This window comes from Giraffa tippelskirchi, chromosome 12 (genome assembly GCF_054371585.1).
Source record: "Giraffa tippelskirchi isolate mGirTip1 chromosome 12, T2T-mGirTip1v1.2.pri, whole genome shotgun sequence".
NCBI lineage: Eukaryota > Metazoa > Chordata > Mammalia > Artiodactyla > Giraffidae > Giraffa > Giraffa tippelskirchi.
In genome coordinates, this window is record NC_137286.1 from 100,825,115 (window position 1) to 100,849,967 (window position 24,853).

Genomic DNA, 24,853 nt, shown 5'->3' on the forward strand with positions numbered 1-24,853 from the left:
TTGACCCTTCCATGCCTCATTTTCCTTCATATCTGGCTTAAATTCCACAATTATAACCATTTCCTCCTTTACATCCCCAACTCTCTCTTTGTTGCTGCTGTTCTTTCTTGGCAAAAGTACATCCCTGATTGAAACTGACTTTCCACCCACCCCCTGCAAGCACTCACATGAAAATGCGGCTGGCGACAAACCACACCACTGTGCTGAGTGGTCTGACTTGAAATTCATGACCACAAACCACAAATAAGTTCTCAGTGCTTCCTGGCAGCCATTCTCATCTCCCACTTTCCAAGACCATTTCACACTTCCTCTTTTCTCTGAAAATCTCCAATGCTTCTTCCCAATGTCCATTCTCAGATGAAGATTTTGCTTCTGAGTTATCAAGAAAATGGAAACCCTTAGAACAGGCTCCACTGGGGCTTCCCTGGTGGTTCAGTGGTAAATAATACGCCTGCCAACGCAGGAGACATGGGTTTGATCCTTGGTCAAGGAAGATCCCACATGACATGGAGCAACTAAGCCTGTGCGCCACAGCTATTGAGCCAGTGCTCTAGAACCTGGGAACCACAACTACTAAGCCCATGTGCCCCAACTACTGAATCCCACGTACTCTAGAGTCCATTCTCCACAACAAGAAAAGCCTCCACAATGGGAAGCCTGCCCACTGCAACTACAGAGTAACCCTCACAACTAGAGAAAAGGCCTCACAGCAATGAAGATACAGCACAACCAAAAATTAAAAACGAACAAACAAATGAAAACAGGCTCCATCAGATCCCAGCACACAGGCACACACTTACCTGCATATCGACCCATCCACTCAGGCTTCCTGGTTCCCCCCTGGGGTCAGCCCCTCACATGTGTGCTGGATCCCATCCCTTTTTGCCTACCCAATCTGCCTGCTGTTCAGCATTTTTCCCCTCTGTCTCCTGCACCATTGATATTCTGGATCATTCCCATCAGCACAAAAAATGTTCTAATTACTCTCTTCAGAGAGGATAAAAAACACTTGTCTCAGTCCGCTTGCCCTACCAACTATCACCCCATTTTTCTCCTCCCTTTTACAGAAAAGTTACTTGAAAGAGGGGTTGATCCTGCTGTCTCCATTTCTCTCTTCCTATTCCCACGCCACAGCATTCCCATCTGGCCTGTCTACCTTGGACAAAACTGCAGTGACTTCCAGTGGAAGTTCCGGGTCCTTGTCTTTGGAGCTGCTGCACTTGATGCTGATCACCCAGGTCTGAACACCCAGGACTCAGCCCCTCTTGCCTGCACGTGAGCCACTGGCAAGTGCATCCGCATCCGACGCCTTGAGCTCTGACTCCACTTCTTTATTCTGGTGACTCTGACCCCCCCCAACAGACACACCCCGACCACCTCAAATTTCTGATGCTCTCCCCTGGTGCTTCTTTCTCAGCACTTATCACTTTCCAACACCCTATGTAATCATCTATTATGTTGATGGTTTATTATCGGAAAGCCAAGCTCCACTAGAGCAAGGGTTCTTGCTTATTTTACTCGCTAACATGTCACGAGTGCTCAGAGCAGTGTTGGGCCTATGATAAGCTACACTGATCTTTGCTGTTGATGCATTCATACACTCCAGGCTGGCCTTGCTCAGCTCCCAGCAAACCCCAGGCCCCACCCCTAGCGCTCAGCCTCCAGTCTCACCTGGACCCCCTGTGCCTCATTGTTGCTCTTCCCACAAGTCCCTCCCAGTGGTGCCCATGAGCACTGTCCTAGCCCCTGACCCCTGCATAATTTCTAGTTCCTTCTGTGCTGTATTTCTTCTTGGCTCTCACATCCTAACACACTCCTCACTGAACTTATTGCCTGTCTCCTTCCACTAGGACGGAAGTTCCCTGAGACCAGAGCTTTTATGTGCTTCTTCCCCTGCTGTGTCTGCAGCACCCAAATAGGGCCTGGCACACATATATGGAAGGGGCTTACTTAGAAAGCATCCTTTATAAAGTTTTGAGTGATCATCTCCCACACTTGTCACTATGAGTGTGGACCAGAAGACAGTCAAGCTCTAGCTGGATGCAGTGGGTCTGGCCCGCATGCTGTGTCCACATTCCTTAGGGTGACCTTCACTCATCCTTGCATGCTTGGCCTCCGAGTCTTTGCCAAGATCTGGAGGCCTCACCTTGAGGCCACAGGGCTCTGTCTCGGTCCTAGTGCTCCAGATACACTTTCCCCACTGCCCTTGGCCTCCTTGATTTCTGAGCCTCGGTCACCCAGCCAGCCAAATGCAGAGTGGCTCCTCGCCCACTCTTGGCTCTGTCATCCAGCTGAATGAAGGCTGGAGATTCGCCCAGGGTCTGTCACAGGCTAGGCACCCCCAAGCCATTCATTCCTTTATTCCTCAGTTATTGACTATAATACCATGTGCCCAGTGTGGTTTTATGCTGATGGGATATAACAGAGAACACTCTTGCCATTGTGGAGCTCATATTCTAATGGGGGGGGGGAGGTAAGAAATAAATAGCCAAATAAATATATCACATGTCAGATGATGCTAATTGCTATGGAAGTAAATAAGGCAGGGTGAGGGCATTAAGTAAATCTGAGTCTTGGGGTGGAAGAGTGTATTTTCATGGTCAGAGAGGCCTCTTGGAGAAGCAGGTGACACTGGATTGAGCCACATGGATTTCTGAAGGGAAGGTCACTCCTGGGGGTGATGACAGCAAATGCAAAGACCCTAAGGTACATGTGTTCTTGAGGTGTTCAGAGAGCAGTAATGCGTGCAAAGGCCTGGAGCAAGGTGGGCAAGCAGGAGGGCCCTGGTGGGGGCAGAGTGGCTTGGCAGGCGGAAGCATTAAAGGAGGAGGATTTCTCCCAGAACTGAAGGAGATCCTCACTGAGCTGGGGGTAGAGGAAAAAATAGATGGGGAAAAACTGGAAACAGTGACAGACTCTATTTTCTTGGACTCCAAAATCACTGCAGATGGTGACTGCAGCCATGAAATTAAAATATGCTTGCTCCTTGAAAGAAAAGCTATGACAAACCTAGACAGCATATTAAAAAGCAGAGACATTACTTTGCTAACAAAGGTCTTCATGGTTAAAGCTATGGTTTTTCCAGTAGTCATGTATGGATGTGAGAGTTGGCCCAGAAGGCTGAGCACTGAAAAATTGATGCCTTTGAACTGAGGTGTTGGAGAAGACTCTTGAGAGTCCCTTTGACAGCAAGGAGATCAAACCAGTCAATCCTAAAGGAAATCAATCCTGAATATTCATTGGAAGGACTGATGCTGAAACTGAAGCTCCAATACTTTGGCCACCTGATGCAGAGAGCTGACTCATTAGAGAAGACCCTGATGCTGGGAAAGATTGAAGGCAAGAAGTGAAGGGGATGACAGAGGATGAGATGGTTGGATGGCATCACTGACTCGACAGACATGAGTTTGAGCAAGCTCTGGGAGATAATGAAGGACAGGGAAGCCTGGTGTGCTGCAGTCCATGGGGTTGGAAAGAGTTGGACGTGACTGAGCAACTAAACAACAACAACAAATTCATTGGAAGGACTGATGCTGAAGCTGAAGCTCCAATACTTTGGCCACGTGATGCGAAGAGCTGACTCACTGGAAAAGACCTAGATACTGGGAAAGATTGAGGGCAGGAGGAGAAGGGGAAAGCAGAGGATGAGATGGTTGGATAGCATCACCAACTCAATGGACAAATAAGTTTAAACAAATTCTGGGAGATACTGAAGGACAAGGAAGCCTAGTGTGCTACAGTCCATGGGGTTGCAAAGAGTTGGACACGACTTAGCAACTGAACAACAACAGGAAAAGCAGAGGAACCACAAGGAAGGGGGAGGAAGAGAGGGCTGAGGGTCCTAGTAGGTACACAGCCCAGCTATCCAGGGGGCTGCCAAAGGGAGCTGTGGTTCCCCAGCAATGTGAGAGGAGTGGCTGTGTGGAGCTCCGGGTAGACATGCCACCTACAGCCAAGTGCAGAGTCTTATGTATGAGACAGCCTCAGGCCCGAAGGGGCCTTGGTGAAGGCTTCCCACCAGTGGACCCCCAAACTCAGGCACCATGTAGGTGGAACTCCTGCAGTGACTGATACTACGGTGTGGGTGCTCAGATAGAACTGGAATTCTGAAAAGTAAAGTGAGTTATATTTCTTTCACATCCAGGGTTACAGACTAAGATCCACATTTGCTGCATTATTCTAAGTACATTAAAATCAGGGGAAACAAACTGTCGTGTACCACTGGCTTATCTTTCACACATATTTGCCCCTGGATATTGATATATTTTTCTTCCAACAAGACTTGGAAAAATGAAAAGAGTTGCCTTGAGTGGAAATCTCTGCTCTGCTGTTGCTTGCCCTGAAAGGAGGCATGGAGCCTGCCTCAAAGCATGCAGTCAATGACTTCTCTAAAAGAGAGACTCTGGTGATATTTCTGCCAAAAAAAAAAAAAATCCCAGAAACACATCCATCCCGAGTATCAGAGCCCAGAAATTATTCATATCACTCTGCAGCTCTGGCAAGAGACTGGATTCCTGGAATTCGAGGCATCTGAAACATTTCATTGTGCTGCAGTAACAGCAATAGATGTGGGTGATAACAATCTAGAAAGGGTTTTTCAAAGGGGCTCTCTCTGATTTTTTTAAGATGTAAACAGGCCCAATGTGGGATCGGTAATTCCCCCCTTTCTACAGAGATGCTTCAAGCTAATCTGTGTGTTTCAATCTCAGTAAGGGCAGCAAGACTGTCATCTCATTTAGGAGTTAGGTTTCGAGCAGTTTTATCCAACTAGTTGCAGCCCAGGGATTCAGGGGAGCATTCTGTCACACCTAATAACCGAAGCTTTCACACAACGCTTAGGACAAGGCCCCAGACCCAGGGTAAACTCCCCATATGCTGCTGGAAAGGACAGGGAAACCAGGAAATTGGAAGCACCCAGCTGGGCTTGGACTGGCTCTAGATTTCGTTTCTTTGAACTTTGATGAATTGCAAAGCTTCATGATAAGTGAGTCAATTTCTGACAAGTCTTGGTATTCTAAATCCTAATGATCTTACCATCTCCATATTTTTTTCCCTTTGGGTCACAGTAGGATGATGCATAGAACACATCTCTTGGTTTCTCCCTTCAAAATGGAGATGATTATGGAGTCTCAGTTATGAAAGGTAATGGGGAGACTGAAGCCAATGACAATAAGGGACCCATCAGTGTTCTTTTTTAGGCGGCAAAAGAGAGAAAGATCAGTCAGATAAGAGATCACTGAATGTGTCTCTAGTTATTGATGCTAGATTCTTCCTCTCTAGATATCAGCCTTCCAGGAATAAAGAGAATAGATCATCAATGCTCCCAATTCGCATCTTGGCTAAGGAAAGAAGGCAGGCTGTTTTTACTCAGTGCATGCTTGACCTGAATCAAATCGATTGTACTAAGGCACTGAAGCATGGCTGGGATTCTGTCATTTATGTGAGAAGTCTCTTCTGGGGGCCATGGGGATGTCATTAGGGGATGAACCATCTCTTGAGAGAGCCAACCAATGTCTTAACATCAACTTGGATGTAAACCAGAAAACAGTGGTGATGCTGATCACTTTGTCCTTCAAAGAAGCTGGGAGGGAGTGCAGATCATATGAAAAGCAGTGTCCAAAGAGGCCTTGATCCACTGGGATACTGGAAAAATACCACTGAGATTTGTTCAAGATTGTAAGCAGAGCATAAACAAATCTGCCCGGAGTTTGTGGACCAAGCTGCAAAGAGGAGAGACTGGAGGCTGTGAGCCAATCAACAAGAACATGTATGCAATTGTTCCCACCCACACTGGGACAAGGATTATGGAAATGAGAGCAGAAAGAGACAAGAAGTGGCCAGTGTTTGGAAGTAGAAGGTGAGGAAGAGAGGAGGCAATCACAGGGAATTCCAAGGTTCTCAGTTCAAATGATGAAATGGAGGCTATAATCAAAACAGAAAACATTGGAAGCACTGCAGAATCTAGGGGCAGGGCTGTTGCATTTTGGCACTTCAGTTTTGAAAGGCCTGTAGGATACCCACTCAAACACAAACCTAGCACTCAGAGGACAGAGGTCAAGAAGTAATTTTAAATCATAGCCAAGCCATAAAAAGGAAAGACAATACTTAAGGAGACAGTGTGGTAAAGAAGAAGGCCACGAGTAGCACTTGAAGGGCTCTCAACATGTAAGAGGGAAGAGGAGGGTGAAGGCTGGAGGAACTGGAGAACCAGAGGGGGCGCTATTGCAAAAGTCAAGGGAAGAAAAAGTATATGTCACACAGCTTGGTATAATGAAGACTCAACAGAAGGAAGGATCTGCCTCTTAGAATGTCATTGTATTAGGTCTAGTGAGAAACGATGAAGCTGTGAAGCCTGGCAGTGATGGTGTCGTGGGTACAGGGCAGAGGGCCAGGGACCAGATGCTGCAAGTCCCTGAGCATGCAGGGTGAGGGGGCACGTCCCTCCTCAGGCCTTTACTCCTGTTGTTCCTCTGTCTGTGCTGCTGGCTCCCAGGTATCTCCCTTGGCTTCCTTGGCTCACTCCCTTGCTTCCTTTGGGTCTCAGCTTGAAGGTCACCTTTCACTAAAGCTTCCCCTAACCACCTTACTGATTACTACAATGAACAACTCCCCCATCCTATTCTCACCACATGCACACATATATCCTTGGCATTATTTTCCTTTTTTAAGTCCATAGCACTTAACACCTTTCAACATATTGTATCATTTGTATATTTATAAAACTTATTATTTATTCTCAATCTCTCCTTTTTGAATGAAAACTCCTTGAGGGCAGAAAATCTTATTTATATTGTACTGTGAAGGATTCCCTGCACTCACAACAGTGTCTCGCTCACGTTGGTCCTTCTGGAGTATTTGTTGAGTGAATGAACGTAGCCGACTAGAATATAAGGCAGAGAGCGATAATTCCTGGAACAGAGATATAAATAAAGTAATATAGAATACAAGGGAGAAATAGACAGCAACAGGCTCCTCTGTACATGGAATTCTCCAGGCAAGAAAACTGGAATGGGTAGCTGTTCCCTTCTCCAGGGGATCTTACCAACCAAGGGATTGACCCAGGGTCTCCTGCATTGCAGGTAGATTCTTTACCAGCTGAGCTACCAGGGAAGCCATGATAATAGTAGGAAACCTCAATATCTCACTTTCAGTAACAGATAGAACATCCAGACAGAAGATTAATAAGGAAACATACGATTTGAATAACACTATCGATCAAATAAACCTAAAAGACATATATAGAACATTAGATCCAACAGCAGCAGAATATACATTCTTCTCAAGCACATGTGGATTTTTCTCTGGGATAGACCATTTAGGTCACAAAACAAGTCTTAACAAGTTTAAGAAGACTGAAATTATATTCAGTATCTTTTGGATAACAACGAAATGAAGTTAGACATCAAAGCAGAAAGCAAATTGGGAAATTCATGAATATGTGAGGGGGCGGGGGAACACATTTTTGAACAACCATTGGGTCAAAAAGAAATAAAGAAGGAAATTAGAAAATACCTCATGACAAATGAAAATGAAAATACAACATATCAAAACTTAACGAGATTCAGTGAAAGCAGTACTAAGAGGGATGTTCATGCCTACATTAAAAAGAAGAAAGATCTAGAATCAACAACTTAGCTTTAAACCTCAAGGAACTAAAACAAAAAGAAGAAGAACAGGACTTCCTTGGTGACTCAGTGGTAAAAGGTCCACCTGGCAATGTAGCAGACACAAGTTCAATCCCTGGTCCAGGAAGGTCTCACATGTCACAGAGTAACTAATCCTGTAAAGTCACAACTACTGAGCCTGTGCTCTAGAGCCACAGCAAGAGAAGCCACTGAGCGTCACAATGAGAGAGGAGCCCCAGCCCCCGCAACTACAGAAAAACCCATGTACCAATGAAGGCCCAGCACAGCCAAAAAGAAATAACGAAATAAATAATATATAGTTTTTAATTTTATAAAAAAAAGGACAAACTAAGCCAAAGCTGGCAGAAGGAAATAACAAAGACTAGAAAAGGAACAAACAAAACCAAAAAACAACAAAACTAAGAGTTGGTCTTTTGAAAAGATTAAAATATTTATAAAAATTTAGCCAGATTAACAAAGAAAAAAGAGAAGACTCAAATAAATAACATTAGAAAAGAAAGAAGAGACATCACAAATGATGCAACAGAAATATGACTGTGAACAGTTATATGCCAACACACTGGATAACCTAAAAGAATGGGCAAATTCCTAGAAACATAAAATTTTGCCAAGGCTAAATCATGAAGAAATAGAAAGTCTGACCAGACATACAGCTAGTACAGAAATTTAATTGAAGGCCCAGGACCAGATGACTTTACTGGTGAATTCTACTGAACACTTTAAAAAATAATTAAAATCACTCTTTCTCAAAAACTTCCAAAAAACTGAAGAGGAAAGAACACTTTGAAACTCATTTTATAAGGCCAGGATTACCCTGATATCAGAGCCAGACAGAGACACCACAAGAAAAGAAAACAATGTGTCAATATTGCTGATGAATGTAGACACAAACATCCTCAACAAAATACTAGCAAACCAAATCCAACAGCACACTGAAAGGAATGATGGCTCAAGACACAGAAATCAATTAACGTGATACATCACATTAACAAAATGAAGGATAAAAATCACTTGATTGTCTCAATAGGTGCAGAAGAAGTGTTTGACAAAATTCAACATTCTTTCATGATAAAAACTCTCAACACACTAGGAACAGAAGGAAAGTACCTCAGTGTAATAAAGTTTTCTTCCAAGATATCCTCTGGGGGTAGTAATGTCATATCTCTTAGCTAAGTGGCTTTTTTCTCCCCTTCTTCTATTGTTAGTTTATTTTATATTTGAAGAGGACAATATCTCCCCCTAAGTTAGTAGATGAATTAGCAGTAGATCAAGCTGAGATTAAAAAAATACTTACTTTTTATGTATTCATCTATTTAGTCAAAAACAGCTATTGAATGTCTTCTATGATCTAAGGGCTCTATTAGGCAGATACATTTATCACTCATCAGAAATATTTCTCTTATTTTCCTATTTTGCTTTTACAGCTAAAAATTTTAAAGCTGAGATATACTTTTGAGTGTGTCTACAGTGGTGTGAAAGCAACGAAAAAGAAGTTGTATGTGAAATTGTATATTAAAGGTAATAACAGAGGGAGCTCTGCACATGTCAATTAGTTTACAGTGTGCTCCCACGAATGCTCTCAGACACCATGATTAATGCTCCCTGGAGCCTTCAGTCTCTATAACTAGCTATCATTGTACTTACCAGAACCCTACTCGCCCAGGAAATTATGATAAATACTGTGCTGGTTCTAATATCGCTCTAAGTGATCAGGTCTGGCTGTGAAAGGCAGTGGTGAGATGAAATGGAGATAAAATGCAAAGTTTATGTTCTGGCTGCTTAGCAAGAATTCAGTAAGGAATCAAGCCAACAATCCTTAAGGGAGGTTTCAGGGCAACACAGAGACACCCCACCCCACAACACACACCCAGGTCCAGTCTATGCCAGTTACAAGTGCTGTTTCAAATTGGTTTTCCTTAGGGTGTGTCTAGAAGCTAAATGGGCTTCCCCAGTGGCTCAGTGGTAAAGAATCTGCCTGTCAATGCAGGAGATGCAGGAGACCCATGTTCGATCCCTTGGTTGGGAAGATCCTCTGGAGAAGGAAATGGCAACCCGCTCCAGTATTCTTGCCTGGGAAATCCCATGGACAGAGGAACCTGGAGGGTTGCCGTCCATGGGGTCACAAAGAGTCAGATATGACTGAACAACTGAGCACCCACACACAGAAGCTAAATCTTGGTGAAAGAAAACTAGTCTCCATGTCAGAGGAGTGGGGCATCCCAAACCTCATTCCTAGTCCAACAGAGAAGCTCTCAGAGAATGGCATCATCAACAAACAGTCCCATTGGTTGATTACATGGCCAGTGCCATTGGCTCCATCCCACCCTCATTAAGGGAGAGGTGACTGGTTAGAATGTACAAGCCAATTCAGTAAATATTCACTGTTGTGGATAAAATGTTTGTGTCCCCGCAAAATTCATGTTAAAACTCTAACCTCCAGTGTGATAGTATTTGGAGATGGGGCCTTTGGGATGTAATTAGGGTTAGATGAGTTCATGAGGGTGAGGCTCTCATTATAGGGTTAAGAGACCCCATAGAGCAACATTCCCCCTGCCCCCATACAACACACCAAGGAAAGGCCATGGGAGGACACAGTGAAAAGGTGACTGGGTGGCTGTCTGCAAGCCAGAAAGAGAGCCCTGGCCAGAAACAGAAGGGACTGTCACCTTGATCTTGAACTGTGAGAAAATTATTTTCTGTTGTTTAAGGCACCCAGTCTGTGACATTTTGTTATGGAAGTCCCAGCAGATTTACACATTCACATTCACCAGGCTGTGCTCCCCTTGAGGCTGGGTGCCCTGTGAGTTCAATTTCTGAATCCCTAGCCCATAGCAAAAGACTCGTCCCCACCCTCAGCTCCAAGCCCCAAGAGAGGTGGGGCAGGACAAAGTCTTCATGATGTCCTGGGTCTACAGTGTCCCCAGAGATGAGTGAAGGGGCTGAGATCTGAGTCCACGACAAAGTCCTGCCTTCCCCAGAGTCTCTGACCTACCCAGGAGGAGCCCAGCATCCTCTGATGTGGGGAGCTGGGGTCTGGCCCAGGAGCCGGGAGGCAGGAGGCACACACAGCCAGGCTGAGCTATACTTGCTTTGCTGGGCCTGCACATGTTCTCTCAAGGGTGTCCTTTTTCTTCTCTCATCAAAATGACCTTTCTTGAAAGCAGTGCTAACACAATCAGTCATTTTCAGGCAACTCTCAGAGATGTCTTAAGCAAAAGCCAACTCAATATAGCGATGCCCTTACTGTAGGCTGGGCACCTGGATCCCCCAGCGCTCCAGTGCCTCCCACCCTACCCTAACCTCTGGGGGTGGGGTGGGGTGCACACACCCCTCCCTCTGGAGAGGAAGGAGGCCTCAGGAGGGGCCACACCTGTGCAGGAGAGGCTCTGGGGAAGGGGTCTGTCTTTGTTCTACAGGAACACAGTCTGCTGCAAGTTTGCTTTTCAGTTACTTCCTTGTAAATCCATCAACTTTTCTCTATATTTCTCAATATACAAAATGATAGGTGGAAGAAAACTGAATGAAAGATGAGTTTTACTGAAATCATCAAGCAGCAAGAAAAGCAAAGGGGGGAGGGACAGAAAAGGCAAAATAAAACTAGATCCTCCTTTTGAAATCAGTAAGAGATTTCTGACGTGATTATTCAACAAGTGTTTCTTGAGAGCCTACTATGGACCAGTCCATGTGTAGGTGCCAGAGAGCACAGGGCAAAGGCTGAGGCGTGGGTGCCACCCATGGGTTACTCAGGGCTTTGTACCAGTGATGTCTGTAAGGGTCCCCACAGTCACAGACCAGGGATGCTCCCAGGGGGACACCTGGTTTCTGGATGAGAAGCAGATTCAGGGGACTTCATGAAGATAACATTTGGGCTGTAAAGGATTTCTGCAGAACCCACCGTCTCTGTGAGACAGTGAGAGCTTTTGGGAACCATATCTTATTCATGTGTGTCCCCATATCCAGCAAGGTCAGGCGCATATCAGAAACATGATGGGAAGGATGGCTGGGGAGTGGAACAGCATCCTGAGCATCCAGACAGTGACCCGCCCGGCCAGAGTGGAGGGGTCTTTGCCCAGGTTGGCCCTGAAGGCCCTGTGCAGAGGGAGGCTAGAATGGCAGTGGGGAGGGGAGGCTTGGGTGCCACTGAAAGGTGTGACTATTATTGGAGAAGGACTTGGCAACCACTCAAAAGCAAAGTAACAAGGTCAGAGTCGGGTTTCAAGAAAATTAACACATCCACATTTAAAACATAGCTTAATTCATAATCTCATCAACAGAAACCATTTCGCCTCTCTGGGCCTCCCTTTCCTCCACAGACACAGGAAGCTCCCTCCTTCCTGGGCACCACTGCGACAGTGACACAGGCATGACAGGCTCCATGGGAGCCAGGACACCTACTGATTGAACACAACTGTACATAACTGTCCACAGAGAGAGAAGGAAGGATTTGGTGCTCAGGGGAGAGGCACTCTGCCTGGCCCTGGAGATGCCTCTTTCTTACCAGCAGTTCAGTTTCAGTGGGATAGCTTCCAGGCCACCAATCTGACAGTACGGCTCCAAATTAGAGAGTTCATACCGCTGGATTTCACGGTTTCTGTTCAGAGATCAAGCACACTCGGAGTAAACTTAAATTTCCCAATTGATTTTTATATAGAGCATTTTTTTATAATGCACAGATTCCACAAAACAGAAACAGCTGACCAGTAAAACACCTGCCTTCCTGAGCATGACCCCTTGCTGAGCTGGAGGCTTCCTCTCCAGCTCCACCCTTTGGGGACATCGTTTCCATCTGGTTCTGAACTGGTCATGGCACCCGTATTCCGCATCAGGAGGCTGGCACAGTTTCCAACAACATGGGCTGTGGATGCCAATAGTTGGACATCAGATCCCAGCTCATCACACAGTTCCCTTGTCTGTAAAATGGTGCTCATATCTGTCTTACAGGAGAGTTACTGGGATTAAATGAGAAGATACATGAGAAAGTAGTTAGCTTGGTACCTGGGACTTCCTAAGTGCTCAAAAACGTGAACTGATTTTTGCTGCTAATAATAAAGATGATTAGAGCCACACAATGGAGGGTCCAGGACTCAGTTCCCACCTCAGTCCTCCTTAACTTTTGTCCTTGACCCCTCCCTCCTATGTTAGTTTGTCCACCCAGGAGCTGACTGAAAGAACAAGTTTGTGGGTATAAGAAAAAGAGCCTGCTGCTTCAGCCTGTTCACATGGAACACATGTGTATGTGTGTGTGGCTGTGCATGTGGGGGGGTCACTCTGTAAATTCCAAAGCCTTGCCTTGCCATCGGCGATTAATGTAGTTTTCCCACTTCCTTTCCACCTGTCATGCAGCTCAAGAGTGGTTCACTCTCTCCAGAGTCATCTGTCTTGCCTTATTTTCCCATTAGCCAGCTCAGAGAGTCTCTAGGAAGTTACTGCTTTAATCTCTGAATTTCTATGTGTGTAAAAGACATGGTAATTAAAGCTATTGAGCACGCTTTTTAAAATCAAACGGAGCTGAATTTAGAAATCTAAACTTGTTGTTTTTTAATGGTTGATATTAATTATATGAGTAATATTAATATGCTAATATGTTTTAACAATTAAACTTAATATTAAATTTAATTGTATTTGAGAGCCTGGATGATGCGGTGTTGTATACACTGTTAGCTAACGTCACTGAAGCCTGGGGAACCAGGGGCTGCTAAAGGAGGCAAGTTTGGGTTTGGAAGGAGTCCGAGGTGGAGGGAGGAGTCTAAAGAGGGTCAGACAGGGCGGTGGGAACCACAGTCAACCTCCGCCCTTTCATCTAGCCACTCCCCTGGCCCCATGCTAAACAGCCTAATTCCTCAGCCTGGACACACCCACTGCTCCCATCACAGTTCACCCTCCCCTGGTTGCTTTTGCCTTAATTTGGAGTTTTCCAAAATTCCTTCCCACCAAGCTGCACACGCCCTTGCCTTGCTGCATTACTGAGGTTGCTCAAGCAGTGCCCAGGATGCCGCACGTTCATTTTCATTATTTTGGAAGTGCTAGTGGCTCAGTCGTATCCGACTCTTTGCCACCCCATGGACTCCAGCCCTCCAGGCTCCTCTGTCCATAGAATTCTCCAGGCAAGAATACTGGAGTGGGTAGCAATTCCCTTCTCCAGGCCAAGGATGGAACCCAGGTCTCCTGCGTTGCAGGTGGATTCTTTACTGGCTGAGCCACCAAGGAACCCCACCTTTCATTATGTTCAGTTCAGTTCAGTTGCTCAGTCATTTCCTACTCTTTGTAACCCCATGGACTGACTGCAGCTTCCCTTCCCTGCCTGGCTTCCTTGTCCATCACCAACTCCTGGAGCTTGCTCAAACTCATATCCATCAAACTCATATCCATATCCAGTAATGCCATCCAATCATCTCATCCTCCATTGTCCCCTTCTCCTCCTGCCTTCAATCTTTATGTTGCCCTTGATCAAAATCTTCAGTATCTTCCTTCACAGCTTGAGGCCATTCTTCCAAGGCCCATTCTTTGGAGGCTCTCCACCAGTGAGTATAGTTTGTTTTCACTGTGGATTTTATTTTTTGAATCAGTCCAAAGTCTTTTGGACTGAGTTTTGGTGGCTAATAAAATAGCAGTATTATTTTGAATCTAAAATAAAGGGTGCTAAAATGTAATGACATTTTTTTTCTCACTCTGGAAGTGTTCCAAAAGAGGACTATCAATTTGAGACAATGACAATATCATTGCAATTGGCTAGACAAACTGATAGCTTTCTTTGCACAGCAGCTTTGATGATGTATGAGTTCTAGTATATATTTTACAGGGCTTCATTCTTTATCCTATTATCATAGACATGAAGATGTCTGTGTAAATCCACACATGGAAATGAATTTCATAGCCCAGTGATGATTCTTGTCCCAGTTGAACAGCCAAAGACACTCACCCAGTTCCTAGGATCAGTTTGTTGTACTGGGGCATGATGGTAACCTCATCACCCAGCTGGACTTCCGAATAATGGGCTTGTCCTAAAGGGTAGAACGATGGAAATGTACAAAAATACACCTTTTTAATGATAAGACAGTTTCAGTTGTCTCAAGCCACTCTGGTCCATAATACACATACCAACATTATAGTTTTCTTCAGTTGACTTTTACCCTCAAGTATAGGTGTATATTGGAGATGTTGTGGACCAATGCGACGAAGTGAGTCATGTGAATTTTCTGGTTTCCCAGGGCATACAAAGTTATGTTTACATTATGCTGATAGTCTATTAAGTGTACAGTGTTAAAAAAAATCAATGTACATATTTTCATTAAAAAATACTTTCTTGGGAGGGGATATGGGTAAATTTATGGCTGATTCATTTTGATGTTTGGTAGAAACCAATGCAGTACTGTAAAGTAATTATCTTTCAATTAAAAATAAATAAATAAATACTTTCTTGTTAAAAATGCTAGCCACCATCTGAGCCTTCAGTGAGTAGTAATCTTTTGCAATAGTAACATCAAAGATCCCTAGTCACTGATCACCACAACAGATATACTAATAATGAAAAAGTTTGAAATATTGCAGGAATTACCAAAATGTGACACAGAGACACAAAGCAAGCAAATGCTGTTGAGGAGATGGCCCTGATAGACTTGCTCAATACAGGGTTACCACAAACCTTTAATTTATAAAAAAAATACAGTATCTGTGGAATGTAGTAAAACAAGGTTTGCCTGTATAGAGAACTTGCTACATAGACTTGAGGGATTGACTTTATTCTTTCCTTCCCTGGTGGCTCAGACAGTAAAGCGCCTACAATGCGGGAGACCCAGGTTCGATCTCTGGGTCGGGAATATCCTCTGGAGTAGGAAATGGCAACCCACTCCAGTACTCCCGCCTGGAAAATCCCATGGACAGAGGAGCCTGGCAGGCTACAGCCCATAGGGTCACAAAGAGTTGGAATGACTGAGCGACTTCACTTCTAGGGAGGGCTTATTTGGCAGCCTGAGGGGTATAGTTTAGCTGTGTAGCTACTAAGGTGGATGATAAGCTCCCTGTGGGCAGAAATGGGCGTCTATCCCCAGCACCCAGCATAGAACCTGAGCAGCAACAAGGGCTCAACTATTTGCTGAAAGACGTAATTAAAGAAAGACTTCAAAGTTAGACTATTCTGTAATGGTCAGGTACTTCCCAAATGCTTCTTGGCTTCTGAATTTCTGATTCTGTGATTCAGTAAGTTCTCTCAGAACTACCTGAACTGAAAGAACCATTAACAGGGAGAAAAATGGAAAATTCTTTTCCATTTGTCATTCATTAAGACATGATAAATTACATGATGGAATCATGTGTAATTCATCACTCCATCTGATTTTAGCAGCGGAATGAAGAATTATCTTGTCCTACATATAGAGATCATATTTGCATCCCATAGATTGGCAAAATCCAACATGAATATATTATATTCAAGGACACAATTTCTGTAATCATGCCACTCAAGGAGCAGTTTAAAATAGCAAATAAAATCAAACTGGAGCACTCAGCATCCTTATCAAATGAGAATCACATACAAAAACCCACTTTCTTCTTTTTAACTTCAGCTGCAGGGACCAGAAATAAATGGCTCCATCTTCTCTGATCATGATTAAGGTGTCATCAGGCGCAGCGAGAATGCGCAGCACGGGACCCCCGTATGATAGCCCCTGCAGCACAGCAGGCAGCTGGAAGGAAGCCTCTTGCTGTCGAGCCTCAGCATCAGCCTGCTCTGAATATACTAGCTGCAAATACGTGCAGAAGCCATCCTGGGGAAGAAGGGAAAGTTCATTAAATGTCTGCTGCCTTTTTGGCTTTCAAAAATTCTCCTTATTATCAGGGCATGGACATGAGGTAGATATTAGTATGAACTAAGTCATTGGTATGAACTTGGCTGCCAAAAACTTGGAGCTAATAACTGGGGTGCACTGGTGTTCATGCCTGGAGAATCCCGGGGACGAGGGAGCCTGGTGTCTATGGGGTCGCACAGAGTTGGACACGACTGAAGTGACTTAGCAGCAGCAGCAGCAGCTAGGGTGGGGCTGGAAGTGTGCTACCAAGTGTCTGGGCTCACTTCCCTGCCCAGTCTCTCTAAAGATGACAGTGATGGTGGTGGTGATTGAGAACATACCCTGTTTCACTCAATGTGAACCTTCACCTCCATTCTTGCCGTAACTGGATGAGATAAGTACTATCGCTCTCATTTTACAAAATGGGAAACTCAAATCTAGAAAGACTAAATTATCTGCCTAAGATCAAACAGGGGCTTCCCTGGTGGCTCAGATGGTAAAGAATCTGCCTGCAATTCAGGAGGCCTGGGTTCAATCCCCAGGTCAGGAAGATCCCCTGGAGAAGGAAATGGCAACCCACTCCAGTATTCTTGCCTGGAGAATTCCATGGACAGAGGAGCCTGGTGGACCACAGTCTGTGGGATTCTCAAAGAGTTGGACACAACTAAGTGACTAACACTCCAGTATTCTTGGGCTTCCCTGGTAGCTCAGCTGGTAAAGAATCTGCCTGCAATGTGGGAGATCTGGGTTCGATCTCTGGGTTGGGAAGATCCTCGGGAGAAGGGAAAGGCTACCTGCTTCAGTATTCTGGCCAGGAGAATTCCATGGACTGGAATTCCATGGGGTCACAAAGAGTCGGACACCACTGACTTTCACTTTCACTTTCTTAAGCGACTAACACACACAGATCAAGCCAACTAGTAAGTGTCTTGCCTGAGACTTGAGCCCATGTCGGTCTGACTGCACAGTTCTGACCCACCAGGACAGGCTTCATCTCAAATCTCAGCAGTGCACATAGGGAAGAGCAGACCTGTGGTCACAGGGAAGCAGTGGGAGTGCCCAGAGGGCCTGGGAACATCTCCATTTTTTTCTCTACTTCCCCCAAAGCCCTATTCACTAGAGTCTTCCCTTCTCTTCCCTGGAATCCTGACTATTCCCTTTCAAATCAGACAGTGAAAACACTTGGATTTGCTTCGATTAGGGGATTGGTCCAAGGTCTGAATAGAGGTGAACGTGACTCAACTTGTCACTTTAGAACTTAATTCATCCTAGAGCAATAGGAGACTACTGATACACAATGGCAGAGAATGGCATTGGCAGATGTCTCAGCTCTTCATTATTATACAATCCAAATTGGGAAACATTAATGATGATGATGATAGTATTTGTTGAAAAATTACTCTGTGGTTGTCCTTGTTCTAAATACTTTCCGTGTGTGTCAGGGATCTGATTATCATTAGGTGTTGCTTGTTCATAGGATTTCTTGCTCACTGGTGTTTCACTTTTACTTTCGGGTAAGGTAGAAAATCCCCATGGACAGAGGAGCCAGGCAAGCTACAGTCTATCGGGTCACAAAGCATCAAACACAACCAAAGTGACTTAACATGCATGAAAGGTAGCAAATACCCAGGTGGCACTAGTGGTAAAGAACCTGCAGGAGACATGTGCAGGAGACATAAGAGACACAGGTTTGATCCCTGGGTTGGGAACATCCCCTAGAGGAAGACATGGCAACCCACTCCAGTTTTTTTGCCTAGAGAATGGCAGGCTACAGTCCATGGGGTTGCAAAGAGTCAGACACTACTGAAGTGACTTAGCATGCATGCACGCAAGGTAGCAACTATGTCCTTCATTCCCTGGTTTTAGGAAAGCCTTCTCAGGACTTGCCTGAGCTACTGAAATTCCTAGTTAACCTGATATACAAGAGCTTGAAAATTGTGAATGTGCATGACCCCTTGGTTCACCTTCAAGTTGGCAAATGTACTAAGGGGCATAGGGTACGCCAGAAAGGCTCAGAAACAAACTTTTCATACACTTTCCTCAGTAACTTCAAGTCTGATTCACAAAACACAACCCAACTTACCCACTGAATTCTGCCCACTGCTTCATAGTCTATTTTCATGAAAAGTTGTTCTATTTGTTTAATACTCTAGAGAGAACAAAAAATGTTTTTAGAGTAAACTGTTCACTAGATTGGTGGATGGAGGGATACAGAAGAAGGAGAAAATCTTCATTTGTCCAATTTATGAAATTTCATATTCAAAAATACGTAATACTCAAAGATCTCTGGAACGCTTGCTCTAAAACATTAATAGGGCTCTTAATCTGAATTCAGTGCACTGACACCAAAACTCTTCTGCAGTGAAAGACTGGGCTTCTAGAACTTCCATCTTTGAAATCAAGCCTTAATTAGCAGGAGGGGCTGTGGGTCTCCCAGTGCTCGTGCTCCCAGGAGGTCCCACTCCATCCTGGTCAGGTCCAGCCAGAGAACTGAACTCTGTTTAGGGGCTCCACTTTGACATACGCAGCAAAGCAAGTTCTGAGGACAATGGCTGGGATAGTAAGGATACTCACTTGACTATAGCCAAGACGAAAAGATGTGAAAATTACTTTCAAGAATTAGAAGGATGATTCTGTGGGACAGAGAGAAGATTTCTTCTGTGTGGCAGTCCAGGCAGATGGACCCCATGATCTCTGCCTTTTGGTATTCATGGCCGGTGAATACCAACCCCCGCTTCTTGAGTAACTGCTGGTAGCTAGTTGAATACGTCAACCTCAAGGGGATGTTACCTCTATGATTACATGAGATCATAACTTCTGTCTTGCTGGTAGGCTCTCTCTCCCTTGTTGGCTTTGAGGAAGCCAGTGGCCATGCTGAGAGCTGCCCTGTATAGATGCCTACATGGAAATGGACAAACAGCCAGCAAGGAACTGAGGCCTTAGTCCAACAACCTACAAGAAACTGAATCTTGGTAACAATCATGTGTCCTTGGAAGTACACTGTTCCCTAGTCAAGCTTTCAGATGAGACCCTAGCCTACTACCTTGATGCAGCCCCATGAGACACCTTGAAACAGAGAGTCCAGCTAAGCTACAACTGGATGCCTAACTTACAAAAACTGTGAGATAATATGTAGCTTTAAGCTACTGAGTAGCTAGGAATGGATAACTCATAGAGTGGTTCAAAAGATTAGAAACTGGGCTAATGGGTAGGAGAAGGCAATGGCACCCAGCTCCAGTACTCTTGCCTGGAAAATCCCATGGATGGAGGAGCCTGGTAGGCTACAGTCCATGGGGTCGCTAAGAGTCGGACACGACTGAGAGACTTCACTTTCATGCATTGGAGAAGGAAATGGCAACCCACTCCAGTGTTCTTGCCTGGAGAATCCCAGGGACAGCGGAGCCTGGTGGGCTGCCGTCTATGGGGTTGCACACAGTCGGACACGACTGAAGTGACTTAGCAGCAGCAGCAGCAGCAATGGATAGAAAGTCAAGACAGACCAATTGCAGTTCATAAAGGGAAAAAAATTAAGGTCAGAGCTCTCCAACCTTGAAATGGGAAATGGGCTACCTTTAGCTGAAGTTGCCTTTAACTTAAGGTATTCAAGCAGATGCTGGCTCCTGGCTCACAGAAAAGAGAATTTGTGCACTGAAGAGATTATATATTAAGTGGCGTTTCAAGTCCTCTCAAAACCCAGGATTCCATAATTGCAGCTTCACTAGAGATGGTCAGGTTTTATGTCTATTTTGGGGAGTGAGATATTGGCTTTTCTCTTACAAGTCTCAGGGGTGTTTGCCTTTGCACAGTAATGACACCAAAATGGAGAAAAAGAGATGATGCCTGATCTCCAAGACACTAGGGCATCACCCTGTGGTGAGTCGATACCCAGTGCCAGTGTACGGGTCATGAGGAGAGACCCTGGCTGTGGACTAAGGTCAGCCCTGTTCCCTCTAAGTCATGCTCCCAAGGAGACATGCTCTGTACTCCTGGGTGTGGCTTCCAAGGCAGACATTACCATGGCAACAAGACAATACCGTGCACATAGTTTGTAACAAATACTTTAGAATGAAAACAAACCAAAACACCCAGAGGGGTGGCTTCCTGAGAGACTAGGACCAGAGAGGGAAGTGAATACAAAAAAGCTCAGGAAGAGGGCAATCACTGCCTGGGCTCAGGCTGCCCACCCGGGGCCTCCCCTGTTGCTCCAAAACAGAGCCTGGGAGAGGCATGGGTCTGCCTGGCCACCACCAGCAGGAAAGGGCCACGGTGGGAGTGGGCCCTCAGGCAGTGCACCGGCTGTCACATGACCACCCCTTGGCCTTGCAGCATTGTGACTCTGCCCAGAGACCCCCAGCTTCTTCCATCATCCAGAGCTGAGTTGGGGAGCCTGTGTTTACATGAATAGCCTCTGCCCCTGCCCGGGGAACTGCCTTTTCAGCATGACTATGTGAGGGACATTGGACCACTGCCTCCTCACATTGCTCACTTGTTGAGTACCAGTCATGTGCCAAGCTTTGTGCTGGATGTTGTGGTTTCAGAGCTGAAAGATACCTTACTTGCCCTCACGGCATTTGCTGTCTATTGGGGTCATGGTGAGTCAGCAATGTAGTGCAAAAGATAACTTCTGTGTTACAGGAAACTGCAGACCACTATCAGCCAAATGCTCAGGGCTGGGGCAATGGGATGACCCAGAGGGATGGGATGGGGAGGGAGGTGGGAGGGGGGTTCAGGATGGGGAACACATGTAAACCCACGGCTGATTCATGTCAATGTATGGCAAAAACCACTACAATATTGTAAAGTAATTAGCCCCCAACTAAAATAAATAAATTTATTTAAAAAAAAAAAAGCAGCAGCTGCTACTTCGAGGAAAATTGCTGTTGTTCAGGCCCTCAGTCGTGTCCAACTCTTTGTGACCCCATGAGCTGCAGCACTCTAGGCTTCCCTGTGCTTCACTATCTCCCGGAGTTTGCTCAAACTCATGTCCATTGAGTTGGTGATGCCATCCAATGATCTCATCCTCTGTTATCCCCTTCTCCTTCTGCTAGGACAGACTCAATTGAGTCCACGATGACTACATTGCCTCAAAGTCATTCATTCATTCAGCAGCATTTATTTGGGCACTTGTATGTGCCAGGCATGGTCCTGAATTCTGGGAATATAAAGAAAAATCAGAAAACAGAGAGGATTATTACTCTGGCAAAAAAATGGGAAGGAAGCATTCTAGACAAGGAAACAGCACGTAGGAGGATATGGAAATAGGAAAATAGAGCATCACCTTCTCTGCTCCCCAAGGCAACCACAGGGCTTGGTGTGAGACAACCACTCCTCGATGCCACCCATATCAGACATACTCACCCTTCATATCGGGCCCCTGAAAATTCAGCCCAGGGTTCATCTCCTCCAGGAAAACTTCCTGGCTTCCTGGTCTGCTTTAGATGTTCCCACAGCACCCAGACTGAATTCTAGGCCAGCTCTGATCTGCCTGAGGGCAGAGACCACGTCTTGGCTGACTCTGTGTGCCACAGGTAAATATTTATTGAATGAATGAGTGACTGAATGAATCAGAGGAGAAGAGAATGAGATAATTGACTAGGCCGGCAGGCATGCTAAAAATGTAGGTAATCAGACTGCTTTGGTTAAAAAGATCTGGGATATTGTTAAAATGCCTGATAATTTATATATTTATTTTCAAATTTATATTATTAAAGTGTAGTTCATTTACAGTGTGTTAATATCTAAAACACCTGATAATCTATTGAAAACACTCCTCTACCCAGCAGAAGTTTTTTGTTTAACATTGTGCATATGCAGTAGACATTTTTTAAAAGGTAGGTGCCATTTAATAATCACTTCACAGTGGGTGAAACTCTAAGCACACTTAAACTTCTACTGTAGCCATCAAAACTGGACACTTTGTAACTTAGAAGGGGCGTTGGGGACCTCATCCGCTTACAGTTTGAAAATGGTGGGGTTTTGTTCAAACTCCAGGGACAAGACTGTAGAACTTTACCTTGAATTTTTTTTTTTTTACAGTTTAAGATGCAATGAAACCTTAGAAAGTACACTGTAAGCAGCCTCTCTTGATATAGCCTGTATTTTATCTTATGCATATAGCCTATTCATTGCTATGGCTTGAATATTTGTGTCCCACTCCAGTTCATATGTTGAAACCCTAATGCCCAGTGAGATGGTATTAGGAGGTGGGGCCTTTGGGAGGTTAATGCTTGGGGCATGAACATGGAGCCCTCAAGAATAGGATTTGTGATCTTATGCAAGAGACCCCAGAGAGCTCCCTCGCCCCTTCTTCCCTGGGAGGATACAATGAGAAGTCTGCAACCTGAAAGAGGACCCTCACCAGAGCCTTTGGGCACCTTGACCTTGTTCCAGCCTCCGGAACTGTGAGAAATGAAGGCTTGTCATTTATAAGCCACTCATTTTATGGCGTTTTTATAGCTTGAACAGACTAAAATATTCAATAAGATTTCACACTCTGGGCCAAAAACTAGGCAACTAAGATGGCAGAGAGAATATTTAAAATCCTAATTCCAGTAGTTTGGGGGTGGGAAAAATGCCCAAACTCTTTGGGAACAACCCATATCCTTGATGGCTCATTGGTAAAGAATCCACCGGCCAATGCAGGAGATGCAGGAGACTCAAGTTTGATCCCTGGGTTGGGAAGATCCCCTGGAGGAGGAAATGGCAACCCACTCCAGTATTCTTGCCTGGAAAATCCCATTGACAGAGGAGCGTGGCAGGCTGCAGTCCATAGGGTCGCAAGGAGTCAAAACATAACTGAAGCGACTGAGCACACATATACAAAGAACCGGTGATCTAATAAGAGCCTTTTTCTCTTTTTCCAGAAAAGTCTCCAAGTATCTTGTTGGCCTAGTGTACTAAGTTGTTTAGAAATATTTTCCCATATAAACTGTTCAGTAAGTCAGCTGGGTCTTAGCAGAAATCACAGTTCAGAGCTGAGAGCGATTGTGCAGATAGATCATCAAGCCTAATTGGTTCCTACAGTTGAAGTTTTAACTGTGGTTTCAATGATTCAACATTTATAAAACCCATTTACTTTCTTCTGTGACCTCATGCTCTGCTTCATTATGCATTTGAAAGTTTCCATATCCAGCAGCTGTCTTCCTCTCTTCTCATACTCCTAGGAGGGAAAAAGAATAATTAGCTATGAACAAGTTGCATTTTGTTTAGTCTGGGAGCAAGAATCCAAAGAATGGAATGTCTAATTGGACCTACCTTGAACTCTGTCAACTTCTAACACGCTATCTCTTTTGTTCACTTCTCTGATGCATTCACAATTTGTTTCTAATTCCATTAAGAAGTGACAATTACAGAGAATTTATTCTTCATTGCTATTTTATAGGAATTAAAAGGATTGTACTTTTCACTGAAAAATCAACCATCAAAAAGAGAATCAGAAAGCTTACCTGCTCAGTTCCTACCTCAAAGAGTGCATTTAAGTGCTGTAGCTCTTCAAGAGTCACTTGATGTTCAATCTCATCAAAACAAAAAGAAAATAAATTAAAAACGTGTAATGCTAATAGGAATGCTCATAAAATGCAATTTCTGGAAACCCGTGATTCCTCTCTCTATGGGAGGCCAATGGGTATCTGAGCCTGTGAGTAACACTTAGGCTATTTCAACCCTCATTGTTCCAGTCTCTACTCCAATTCAGCTGATTCCTCAGCCCCTATCTCTGGGGCAGCCTTGGTCCAATTGGGCTGGAAGGAAGAGGTGGCAAGGTGGTGGAACTAAAGAAGAGGACAGGCATTGACTTGGGAGAGACAAGATCAGGAACTGGACTGATACCAGAAAAGGAAGACTGAAAATATTTTGCCAGATCACATTCCAAAGATGCTCCTTTCCCTCTCAGGAGTCCAACGCAGTAGAACTGCCTTGTGTCACCTCCTCTGCTCCCCGGTCCATCTCATCTAGGCTGAACCAGGAGGAGACCCTGGGGGAACTGACCTATGGTCCCTTTTTCTGGGGTAAATTCTCTGAAGCTATTGCCAGAGACTCTTGGTACTCTTGATGTTGGGGAATTTCATTAACTTTCAGTAGGCCATTCTTAGTTCATCCCAGAGAATGTCTCTACCTCACCCTCCAGTCTTATATCTATTATCTCAACTGTTTGGCTGGGCCTTTCCCGGTGGCTCAGACAGTAAAGAAGCTGCTTGCAATGCAGGAGACCTGGGTTTGGTCCCTGGGTTGGGAAGATCCCCTGGAGAAGGGATTGGAAACCCACTCCAATATTTTGCCTGGAGAATTCCATGGAAAGAGGAGCCTGGTGGGCTACAGTCCATAGGTTCACAAAGAGTTTGGCCTTTATAAATAAAAATCCTTAAACTTCTGGCTTATAAAGAATGACCCCAATTGTCATAGTGGGTAGAGCCAAACTAAGCTCTG

The 24,853-nt window shown here is 44.8% G+C and overlaps 1 long non-coding RNA gene across 1 annotated transcript in view; it reads right to left on the reverse strand.

The window, feature by feature from the left end:
• Window positions 1-20,424, reverse strand: part of LOC145529263 (uncharacterized) — a 47,991-nt gene extending 27,567 nt beyond the window's left edge. Inside the window, exons 1-5 of the long non-coding RNA XR_014071074.1 lie at window positions 20,000-20,424; window positions 19,220-19,327; window positions 19,004-19,062; window positions 16,188-16,408; window positions 14,566-14,647 (exon numbers count right to left, since the gene is read on the reverse strand). This is a non-coding gene — a long non-coding RNA (uncharacterized LOC145529263). The remainder of the gene's footprint in view (window positions 1-14,565; window positions 14,648-16,187; window positions 16,409-19,003; window positions 19,063-19,219; window positions 19,328-19,999) is intronic.
• Window positions 20,425-24,853: the final 4,429 nt, after the last annotated feature.